The following is a 12,500-nucleotide window of genomic DNA, read 5'->3' on the forward strand; positions in this document are numbered from 1 at the left end:
AAGACATGAGAAACACTCTGCACACACATGCAGTCAGCCTAGTCCCGCAGCGCTCTGCTACCAAAGGGCTAACCTGTGCTGCACTCGCACAGCCCCAATGGAAACCTAGTCAAAACGTAAAGGACAAAAGGAGACACAAACGCGGGGGTCGCCCCCCCCAGCCCCATGGCTGTATCATCCAGCAGATTATTAGAATACTGATATTAATTAATGTGATAGCTAGCTTTGAGTATATGTATATTAACATACTTTAACATACTTTAAATTATACTTAGAAAGATATTTGGAAGGTACGTAGTGGATACATCCCTCTGTGATGTGTTATGGTTTTTTAACGTTTTCCTAAACCTGTAGTCCATCGCTTTAAATAGGCTTTAAATAACAGCGTAAACATCATTACCGTTATTAACTATTATTACTACAATCTGAGATGGTGAGGAACCTGTTACCGTCATAACGGTGTCATATGTCACCCTCATATCAAGTATTCATATTCATCCAATATTAATACGACAGCGTTTCACAAAAAGTGGCGTGCGATTAAAAGCGAGAGTAAAACACACCCATCATGTCGACAAACGAACACGTGTGGGCGTTTAGCGTCGGGGCGGAGGCCATTCAGCAGAGCGGCGTGGCACAACGGAGATCTGAGGTAATGGGAGCCGACAGCTGCACGCCACGGAACGGCCCGCCGTACCTTATACATGATTCACTGATTACTAGCACACGCCAATACGCTCCCGGAACGACAACAACAACAACAACAGCAACAACAACAAGATCGTACCAAGCGAGGGGCGGGGGTTCCCCAGAGGAGGGAGTGCACGTGCCACGTGCCCTAACCCTAACGTCTGGGTACACTTGTGCTGCTGTTTGGCAATGCTTAAGGGTTAACCACACAACTATGGAACAACACAAACGCATGCACATAGACACACACAGACACACACACAAAACACGCGTGCACGCTCACACACACAGGCTGACACTTGGCTACCCGCTTCCCTTCACAGACAATTTGAGGACGCATGCGCACACAAACACACACAGACACACACAGACACACAGACACACCCACACACACAAACTCGGGCAGGCTGGCAGGGAGAGGAGAGGAGAGGTGAGAGGAGACAAAGGAAGTGGGGAGCACAGAGGCAGAGAGACTCGCAGCGCGAGTGGGGGGAGGGAAGGGGGAAAAAGCGCGGGAAAGCAGCGCCGAAGAGAGCGCTGGGAGGCAGAGGATGGAGAGGCTGAGGGGAGGTAGGGGGAGGTCGTGACGGAGAGAGACCGGGGACGGAGAGACGGCGAGCGGACGAGGTGGAGAGCCTCAGAGCCTGGACAGCAGAAGACTACGTGTTCAAATGACGTTTGTTGAGATAAATTGTGAGGCCTGTTCGGAAAATCCGATCTGTTTTAAAACACGAGCGATGTTTAAGATACAACCGACCGCCGCACGGCAAGCGCATGGGGACAAAGGGGAACGCTGTAGCCCGTGAACGACGGACATGGAGAGAAGGTTGGGAGACGGTGTTTCTTGGGGTGAGGGAGCGAGAGAGCGAGGTAGAGTGTGTGTGTGTATGTGGTGGAGAGTGTGCCTTGCGGAGCAAGAGAGAGAGGGAGAGAGTGTCCATCGCTGAAACAAAGAGAGAGCTATAGAGAGCGAGTGCGAGAGAGACGTGCGGAGAGAGCCACAACAACCCATCGACGAGGAGTCAAAGCTGAGCAGCTTCAGAAATAACCAGGGTTTACAAAGATGTCAACGGGACCCCATGCATTATGCATGCTCTCCGAGCCCGTACGGGAACTCATATGCGTATGTACTAGCGTGTGCTCGTGTGGTGTGTGTGTGTGTGTGTGTGTGTGTGTGTGTGTGTGTGTGTGTGTGTGTGTGTGTGTGTGTGTGTGTGTGTGTGTGTGTGTGTGTGTGTGTGTGTGTGTGTGTGTGTGGGGGGGGGGGGGGGGGGGGATTGTTTACTTCAAACTACTACTACTGCATTGGAGCTGTCATAACAACTGCCACCGAGTATATAAACCATATTACATTTTTGAGTTTTGAGCAAGGGGGGAGAGACGCAGAAATAGAATAAATAAGCAGGGGAGGACGGAGGGAGAAGGGTGAGGAGATAATCAAGGGGAGAGAAGAAGAGATCAAGAGAGAGGAGCACAACGTGAAAGGAGAGGGGGAGAGGAAGGAGAGGGAGCATAAAGGAAAGGCCTGTAAACACATCCATTTTCAGCCCGCGTTGAAGGAAATTGCCAAAACGATCATGCTCCTTGCAACCACACACACACAGACACACACACAAACACACACACACACACACACACACAAACTAACACACACAAACACAGACACACACACACACACACAAACACACACAAAGCCAGCATTGCTGAATTTGGCAGAACACTGAAATCCCGCCCGACCCAAATCATGCACACCCACACCCACTTATTCCAAACATAGGGTGTACAGGCACACACAGAAACACACACACTCACAGGCCAACTCCCAATTGGAGTAAAGTTCAGACTTATCAAAAACAAAAACAATCTTGCCCACAGATGCTGGCGGTTCCACATGACCAAAGCCACAGGTCTGCTCTATTATCAATAGAGAGAGAGAGAGAGAGAGAGAGAGAGAGAGAGAGAGAGAGAGAGAGAGAGAGAGAGAGACAGAGACAGAGACAGAGACAGAGAGAGAGAGAGAGAGAGAGAGAGAGAGAGAGAGAGAGACAGAGAGAGAGGGGTTACGGGGCCACTAAGCCAAGTGTTTTAGTCCTTCTCTCTGTCTCTCTCCCCCCTCTCTCTTTCTCCCTATCTCTCTCTCTCTCCCTCACAAGAAAAATCTCATGATGTGCAGTGGGTTGTCGTAGCGCACCAGACCAACCAGGAGTGTGTGTGTATGTACCATCAGATTGCAGTAAAGAAGCTAGAGAGGATAGAGACAAAAGTCCCTGAAGAACAAAGGAGAGAGAGAGAGAGAGAGAGAGAGAGAGAGAGAGAGAGAGAGAGAGAGAGAGAGAGAGAGAGAGAGAGAGAGAGAGAGAGAGAGAGAGAGAGAGAGAGAGAGAGAGAGAGAGAGAGAGAGAGAGAGAGAGAGAGAATTATATATCATAAATGTTGACTTTATTTCATTTGAAGGGTTGGGGTACATTGGGCTAAGGGCCAATTATAGGGTTGGGCACATGGTTTTAGACAGACTCCAGCTGTTCTTAACTGCTTGAGTCTGAATAAAACCATGTTCTCCTCGCTTCAACTTCAAAACCTAAAACATTGGGGCAAAAGACAACAATACAAATGAAGCCAATGTGGAATCATCACTATTAGTTCAGTTTATCTAAATGTTCAGAGTTTTGGATAAACTCTTCTATCCACCTAACCAAATACCGGTCAGCACAATGGCCACCGCATTTGTCTTTGTTAGGGTGGCACGTCCGGCTACAAACGTGAGCTGGCAAGCAGATGGACAATAGAAGAGCCTTAAACCGTGGTGAAGGAGCCCGCTGGTTGGACGGTTCTGGTCTGGTGACTCTTATTGGACGTAATGGCATGGCTTCTCTATTAGATTAGGGAACATTAGTTCTGTTGCTCGGTAAAGTGGAACATTTCACGTGTGCAGGATTGTCAGCAAATGGCTGCTGCGGGATCATGTAGTGGTCGATATCTGGCAAACCTATCATTCCCCGGCGCAGCGTCTATGTTGAAATGAGAGGGGTATGGATGAGGTGGAGGTCGGTGGGATTGTGCGGTGGGTATCAATGTGCGGCTCCTTGCGAAGCAACTTCTGAAACCAACTGTTTCCTTTTGTTAGATGTGTCTAAAATGTGGACTTCATGGCCGTCGCATTGCGGTTCTAGAGTTTGCTATTTCTGCAATCCAACTGTCAAAAACACAGGATATTTCTCTAGGGTGATATTTAGTGAAGCGTGAAATAAGTAAAATGCAATTAGTGTCATTATCAGTGTCATTTATCAGACACCAAAAGTACCTAATCACTGCGGACCATGGGAATCGAACCCTGTAGACGCGGAGTGGGAGTCACCCAGGCTTCCAAACACCCCAGATACTACACCATCCTGATTCAATAACAATGGCAATTTCCTCCACAACTTTGGTATTCGTATGAATCACGACAGCTTTTGTTCCCCCCCCCAGCCCCCTCGTGTGGAGATGGAAATGACATACCACTGTTCTAAACACATTGCACAAGCCTCCCGTGTCGCAGTAATATCATTAATACATCTGCCGCAGCAGACGGCGCACATTCCACACACACGACGCAGATCTGAAACCTCAGCCCGGGCTAATTGTTTCACCAATGTTTGCATGACTTTTGTTGGAAGTAGCAGGTGTACCGGTCTTCCTGTGTGGTCTCTAAGGCCATGTGCTGAAAGGTCATTTGCTCAACAAGCTAAGACTTTTTCCTAGCCTGATGAGTTGCCGCGCCGCTTTCCCCCTTGGCCTGTTTTCTTTTTGTTGTCATGTTATTGATTGACAGGACTGAAGGGCATTCTGCCAGCATCCAAATTCCAACACTGGTAGGCCAGCTTAAACTGGGAAAATGGCGGCATTGGCAGGTGTCTGTGTCTTTGTTGTTGTCTCTGAAGACAGGACTCAATGGGTTGTGTGCGGTCGCTAGTTAGGGGATGTCAAAACACTGCTTCACCAGCTTTGAAGGACGCAACAAGGGAGGAACTTGTTACCGTGGTTAGAGGTGACACAATGACTTTATGCGACACACCATGTCACATCTGTCAGACCGGATCGGATCTAAAAGGCGGATAAATAAAGAACAGCAACAAAGTGTTGAAGGCGCTGGGGGGTTGATATTTTCACGGAAATTAAATCAAAACGATGGTTGAAATGTGAATACAAGCTCACCAGAAGTACGTTTTGATGAGCCCCTCGAGACTCCAGTGAAGCACAGGTGACTTCTCAGGTAATTTGTCTTCATTCTGGGATCTCAATTGGGGTAGGCTTTTAGATTATTATTTTTCTACATTTTCTTCTTTGTAGAATAAGAGTTTTCTTCTGCCTGGGGAATAGAATTAGAGAAACCTTAATATCGCTCTTTCCCTAACAATATGTATTAGGGGGTGGATGTTAATAAAGTTGAGAAAAAAATGACATTTCCTCTGCCTAGTCTGTCTCTCTTTCTCCCTCCCTCTCTCCCCCTCTCTCCCCTCATTCGCCCCTCACTCCATCCATCTCATGATAGAGAGCTCATCTCGTGCGCTCCACGTTGAAATCCATGAGGGCAGCAGATCACCTCTCCGTGTGGTCTGTGTGAGAGAGAGCTAGCATGTTGTTCAACCGGTGACCCCGTGCACTTCAGTTTAGATTCCGCTATATATTTTTTTGGCCGCAAGGTTTTTGTCTCAATGATTCATGCCTTAAAGGACACTACCATGATGTTAATCAAGAACCGATAAAAATGCATCATGATATTTATTTCAGCCAATGGGGTGTACTGTGGCATATTGGTAGTACCATGGCACGCTATTCAAATAAACCTTAAATAAATGTAAAAAATATATGAAATTAATAGAGTGGCACGCACACGTTTAAAAATGCACACACGCAATCACTTGGCCCGCCTCTCCTCATATTCTGGCAAAGAGCTATAAAAACGGATGAGCGACACCCAAATTAAAAGGGGAGCCGCCACTGTGACACCCACACGCCGTGCACTTAATTAGTACATCTCCGCTTTAATTAATAAAGCCCCTCGGAGCCCCGACAGAGATCAATAATTCAAAAAACGCCTCAGCCGGAGACGAGATGACACCCAATTGATGGCTGTAATTAGAAATGCGTCGCGACTCGAAAACACTCGGGCTTGTTTTTAATAGCTTATGCTGGAGGAGATATCACCTAACCCCCCCCCCGCCCCCGCCCCAACCTCTATGCACTGAGCCTTCAACCCCCCCAAATATTTCCATATCTGAACCCCAACCCTTGGCTTACCTGCAATTAGCGTGGTTACACGCCTCGGAAGGACTGTAATGGGAAAATGATATTCTCACATGCCGTTTCTCTGTCCATTGTTGGTATGTGCCTTTCCTTGACCCCCTTGGGGTAGTCGAGGAGGTCTCCAACTGATAAGGTATGGTTACTTACTTACCCCCTTTATGGCATTCTGAGGAGTTCCATCAATCGTTGACTTCCATCTGATTAACCAATACTATAGTTTTATTTGGGGGCAGAGCTGATCTCTGTGACCTGCCTGCCTGCCACTGTATCTCTTATCGATGCATTGGACTTCTCCTTGCGAAACTCCCATCTGAGGCCTCCGATTATTTTTTGTAAGGCCGCCGATTATTGAATGTTTGTTTGTGTGTTTATTGCTTGTTTGTTGTACGTCGTCATATGTTTATTACTTAAATAAATTAGCCTGATTGTTATAAGTTCGGATGCCTATTTATTCTTAAACAGTTTAGACAAAATTCCCACCACAGGACCTATTGTTTTCTCTCCTCTGCTACATGCCATTGCCGCTCTTTGTCACACCACTTTCCTGTCCGTCATCACTGTTCAGTCTGCAAAGGCACAAAAGTCCATTACAAAAAGATATGATGATCATTCGAAGCGATGAGGTCTGAAATGTACAAGTCAAAGAACACATTTGGCTGCAAGCCATGCGCCGTCTTTTTCTCGTTTTGCATAAAGGGCGGAAATATCATCTTTCCACCTTTATGATCGTTTGCACCTCGACTGTGGCGAGCATAATGCCCATAATTCCGTCCATAGTGTCGATTAGAGCTAGGTCCTACCACCTCGCGGCCATTAGCACAGAGTACCAGGGATTAGCACAGCGGAGAAGCCCCATGGATCGGGGGTGACATCAACAATGGCTAATAGGTCACATACACACGCCATACACACACCATGCATAATGAATAGCAGTGCCCTGGCTGTCTGGGTTGATATAATACGTACAGAGATTTCCTCAGATAATAAGCCCCGAGCGTTGGGGAGCAGGGAAGGATTCCGTTTGTACACAGCTCCGGATCGATTCTCCAGATTGATTTATCACTTAGGTACTGGCACTGGCACATGACCCCCTTCCCCGGCCTTCCTACCGCAGTAAAGGCAGTCATCTATAATCATTCAGCATCTATAACCCAAAAGTCACATGTTTGCTGATTACTGCAAAACAAGTGACATGGATTGTTACCTCAACTTTGAGGTCTGTGACACAATGTCACAGACCTTGTGTGTGACATTGTGTCACGCACGCACGCGCGCGCGCGCGTGCGTGCGTGCGCGCGTGTGTGCGTGCGTGCGTGTGTGTGTGGTTCTGTGTGTGCGTGTGGTTACGTGTGTATGGTGGTCGTGTGTGTGTGTGTGTGTGTGTGTGTGTGTGTGTGTGTGTGTGTGTGTGTGTGTGTGTGTGTGTGTGTGTTTGGTTACATGTGTATTTTTGGTTACGCGTGTGTGTGGTTACATGTGTATTTGGCTACGTGCGTGTGTGGTTACATGTGCGTGGTTACGTGTGTGTGTGGTTACGTGTGTTTGTGTGTGTGTGTGGGTACGTGTGTGTGTGTGTGTGTGTGTGTGTTTGCGTGTGTGTGGTCATGTGTGTGTGTGTGTGTGGCAAACCTCCTCAATTCCCTCAACATCGGCAGGCTACGTTTACCTCACTTAATTAATCCACCAATTTGCATAGGATGCAAACTTAACTTTGTTTCCCCGGCTCCCACCAACGATCTCAGGGGGTGGATCTGGCAGCAGCACTCCATGAAGCGGTGGCGTGGTAAAACAAAGTGAAAGATGGCTTTAGTGAAGTAAAAGAAGATGGGTAAGATGGGTAAACATGGACCGTCACTGGGCGCAGACCGACTCCCCGGCATAGGAGGGAGAGGGGTCCTCCGTGGCTCAATGGAAGCCTGGTGCCTGAGCAAAATGACCCCTATAATACGGACCCGTGAGAAACCGCGAGCCAATTAGAGCGCTGCTCTACAGCGGCGGGGTGATGCGTAGGAAGGACCATGGATTGACAACACGGAGGGGAATGGATAGGAAGGAAAGGCCTTTTTAACAAGGGATGAACAAAGGGGAAAATATCACAAGAAGCTTCTTGTGTCTTCGGCGCGTTCTTAAAATATGTGTCAGGGATGGATGAGAGTTGTGCAGCCAACGCTAGGGAAAATAGATGTAACTGTATGTAAGGGAGTGTTGCACGACGTGAAAAATGAGGCGTAGGAGGTTTTGGCAATAGATCTTATACCGCTAGATGTTGTCCTCGCGCATGTTGGGTTTTGGCAGCTGTACATTAGTTACTAGTCCATTTTCTACTGGTACCTCTAAACAAAGAGCTAGGCAATTCCCTTTCCTTTAATCATAACTCTTTCTTCTTGTTTTTTATTGTTAAACATTATTCCAACACTGATTGGCGGATTTGCCTGTCAGTGCCATGGCTTTGTCCCAGCTTTCCTGCAGTTTAACTAACAGGTTCAAATCAGACTGCATTGCACTCTGTTATTTTCTCACTCAATTAAATAGTTCAACCTCAGAAACCAAGAGCAACATTTTTTCAGGGAAAACCGTGCAGGATAATAACAAGCCTGTTATAGTATGTGGTAGGAAATGTTCCCCTCATTTCATAAACAAGCGCCATTTTGTTTGGTGTTTTGCGCTGCACGCTATTTTGGCAAAGATTATATAGTTTTACCATACACTGCATGCCAGTAGGCTCCAGTCTGTAGTTCGCTCACCCCACTGAGTTTCAGAAACTGAAATGCATGTAGAATGCTGAAAACAAATAACATTTTTATGTGGTGAGTTTGGTGGTGAATGTTTGTTTGTGTGAGAGAGACCAGGATATGTAATTGTCGGCAGGGTTTGCCAACTCAAAAGCTAACTCAGGCCAATGGCCTGAGTTAGCTTTTGTCACTAAACAAAACTGTGTCACTGCGTAACCCACAGTCGAACAGAGTTAAAAAAAAAACATATCCCAACTAAGAAACCAACAGCACTGCATTGCAACTCAAACATTGCGGCTGCATGTTTTGACTGCTTTCCGGACCTCATAACTCACCTCACACAAAGTTATGAATGTACTTGTAAACACCTTTTATACGACAACATGGAAGGGAAGCTAACGCAGCAAGTTAAGAAGTCGCGGCTTCATCAACATACATTGTTATCTTCGATTCTCTTGTTTTTTCAATCGGCCGAGCGTTTTCGTCTTTGAATACTGAAAGACGGTGTCCGCAGACCATCTCCGTGACCCGTCTCAGCCACCACCCCGGTGACCTGAGCGCATGCTGAGCACAAAGGTGTCTGCATGTGGGGGATAAAGCTGATGAACATCAGCAGGATAACGCATTGGCAATGGCCTTTCACTTCGAGCTGGACGATCCTTAATTCTGGTCCCCTCCACCCAACTCATGTCCTCAGTCTACCCATAAGCCTCGTGGAGCAAAAACATCTGCCTGAATACATCAACAGGAAGGGGATCTATGCGTGCTGTCTGAGCCATTGGTTTCCCCGAGTGTGCAACACATGGTCAACACAGAACACAGAGGTCGCTTATCATCATCACCGTCAACAACCACAACAACAACAACAGCAATCACCAACAGTACTTCTCGGGTTGCTTTGAACCATCCCTACTTTGAGGTCCAATCCCTCTTCTTCGCCACTGATTTTCTTTAGAAAGTGGAAGTCTACACTTTTGTGGCCTTGGGTGTTTTCCAGAGAGAACAAAAGGTGGTGCCGCACCACAATGAAACAGCAAAGTGCCCGGTTATTTTAAGAAGCAGCCTTAAGTACATAAGATCAGCGATGGCAGGCCGGGCGCTCTTACGGCCGCATGCAAGCCGCACAAGAACTGGACCCGTGTCCCGTGGATCTGTGGTTTCTTTGGGAGGTTTGAACAAAATGGACCAAACTTTTCTTTTTTTTAATTTCCCTCCTAACCTAGGTTATTCTTCACTTCCCCTGTTAGCAATTAGCCTTCAGAAGGCTATTCATCAAACTGAAGCCCATTTGTTTCCACTGGTCTGTCCTGGCCAGCTTTAGTTACGATTGACTGTTTCCTGCTTGGAGACGGGGGTTGAGGAGGGGGGCTCTTACACAAGATCTTGAACGAGCAGCTGGCCTGAGAGACCTCAGTCTGAAGACGGAGGGAGGGGGCTGAGGCATAGGACGGCCCAAAGGGGGCCTAAAAAACTATTAAGAAAACTGCCACTGCAACGGATTCCAAGCCTCAATATTGAAAGACGCAGCAGTTCTAATAAACGATTTGATTGAAGAAAGAAAAAATAAAACAGCATATCGGCAAACACAGTGGGTTGCCGGATCGATCCCGGTGGAACGGTTATTGATTAATAAAACAGATTTGCCGGGGGTTTGACGCTTTGCGGTGTGAAGGCCGTTGTAAACAAATACTTTGACGACTACAATGAGAGGCAAAACAGATGTTGTATCACACAACCCGCCACACACACACACCGCATCCTCACAAAGGATGCGTCTACATGAAGCACTTTGACACACTTATTGTTTTCCCCCGTTCAACCACACAAGTTGCTGTTAGCCCCACCCCGCTGTCTCCCGGTGAGACGGGCCGCCGCTGGTATCTGGGTTACCGGCAGAGCCATCCAACAGACACACACCAGACACACCAGGCACCAGCAGGAACACAGCCTCAAGGTCAGACGGCTCTGGGGAGGGAGGGCCGGCAATGAAGAATACGAGGAGGAAACACGCTCAGACGTTCTCCATATCGCCACACGCTAAACACTCTCACAACACACACACACTGATACACACTCACTCATCCTTACTTTCTTCTCTCAACCCTCCTCTCCCCAAACATATCTCATCTTGTACCAACAACTCCTCTTTCTCACTCCCTCACACCTTCTTGGCCTCTCTCTCTCTCTCTCTCACTCCCTCACACCTTCTTGGTCGGTCTCTCTCTCTCTCTCTCTCTCTCTCTCTCTCTCCTCTCTCTCTCTCTCTTCCTCTCTCTCTCTCTCTCTCTCTCTCTCTCCTCTCTCTCTCTCTCTCTCTCTCTCTCTCTCTCTCTCTCTCTCTCTCTCTCTCTCTCTCTCTCTCTCTCTCTCTCTCTCTCTCTCTCCACAGTAGACAGTAGACAGTAGGGAGTGGAAATGGGTCACAGGTGTGCAGAGGATAAGAGTCTAGGATCTTAATCTACAGGCAATAATGGCCGAGCAGCGTACTGGAGAAGCCATTAAAGAGAGAGAAGGGCCTCCACTTAGAAATAGAGACGCTTCTAACTGTTCCAACGGTTCTCAGTGAACCAAGCTGAAAAAAGTTGTGTTTTGTTTGATTTTCTTTTTCAGCACCTTAAACTTAAACTTGAGAAGTGGACGAAGCAGAGTTAACGAAACAATTAACCATACGAATCTATTAAACAGGCATTATTTTATTATTTTCATTTGAACTAGAACCACTCCTTAGGCTACCGTTGTACTCATTTTATCTTTCACATTTTTACATCAAAGCAGCACCAGATGCTATGAGGCCAAGCATTGCTGCCAACTCGTCATTGTTGTCAATCACACACCGCAAACTAGGACGCCTCCAGCAGAGTGGCTGCACCACGCGGGGGCTATACCTATACCTACAGCGCACACACTGCTACTTTGATGTCGGGCTCTGGAGGAGGGATGGAGAACACGATGGGACGTGATGCCTTCACTAGCAGCACCGCACTGTACGACTGGAACCCCCTGACACACCCTGTCAGGGAGCACTGGGAGAAGTGGTCACCGAGCCGTCTGACGGCTAGCACATGCTTTCATGCTAGATGGCAGGAATGTTCAGAAAAAAGGCATTTCATGTGTCGCATAGGATTCACGAAACAGCAACATTATCTTTAATTCAGCATTGTATTAATTTCAACAAATCATATTTTTGGTTTTGCTCGTCGGCATTGATTGGCTGTTGCTAAGAACAATGATGCTGGCTTGGAACAATTACTATTTCAAATGTTTGAGACAAAGGTCACTGCGCCCGAGCAGATTGGATTTAGCGATTCATTCATATTAGGCCACTCCTTCCTATAAAATATTCAGTATGGATCATTGAGGTTATATAATTGAGATCAAACTTGATTTAGCCATAATAAATTATTTCAATGAGTTCATTGAGATGAACTCCAACACCGAGATTGAGAGAATCAATATCCCATCCCGATAACAACAATATAGATATCAATATCATAACCTTCCCTTTGTTCACCGAGACCATCACGGCAGGGGGCTACACAGTACACACAACCACTGCTACGTCCCATTAAAATAAATGGGGTTTTAAAAGAGATATTTCTTCTGAATGGGCGACAAGAGAGGGGATTATAGAGGAACCGAATCAATGACTTGAAGGCGTTTAACTGTAGGATGTGGGGCAGGGCGAGAGCTCAGGGTGATGGAGCAGTGGAAACAGACAGCTTTATATTGTACTTTCCAGCTGCCATTGACCCCTTCTCATCGTGGAGCGGACAGTGCTAAGTGATGGGGAGG

General features: G+C 47.1%; 1 protein-coding gene across 1 annotated transcript in view; it reads right to left on the minus strand.

Annotated features, from left to right (window-relative positions):
• znf704 (zinc finger protein 704) overlaps positions 1-12,500 on the minus strand; it is a 46,396-nt gene that overhangs the window by 26,589 nt on the left and 7,307 nt on the right. The window lies entirely within an intron of this gene.

The sequence above is a fragment of the Gadus chalcogrammus genome, chromosome 22 (genome assembly GCF_026213295.1).
Source record: "Gadus chalcogrammus isolate NIFS_2021 chromosome 22, NIFS_Gcha_1.0, whole genome shotgun sequence".
Lineage (NCBI taxonomy): Eukaryota > Metazoa > Chordata > Actinopteri > Gadiformes > Gadidae > Gadus > Gadus chalcogrammus.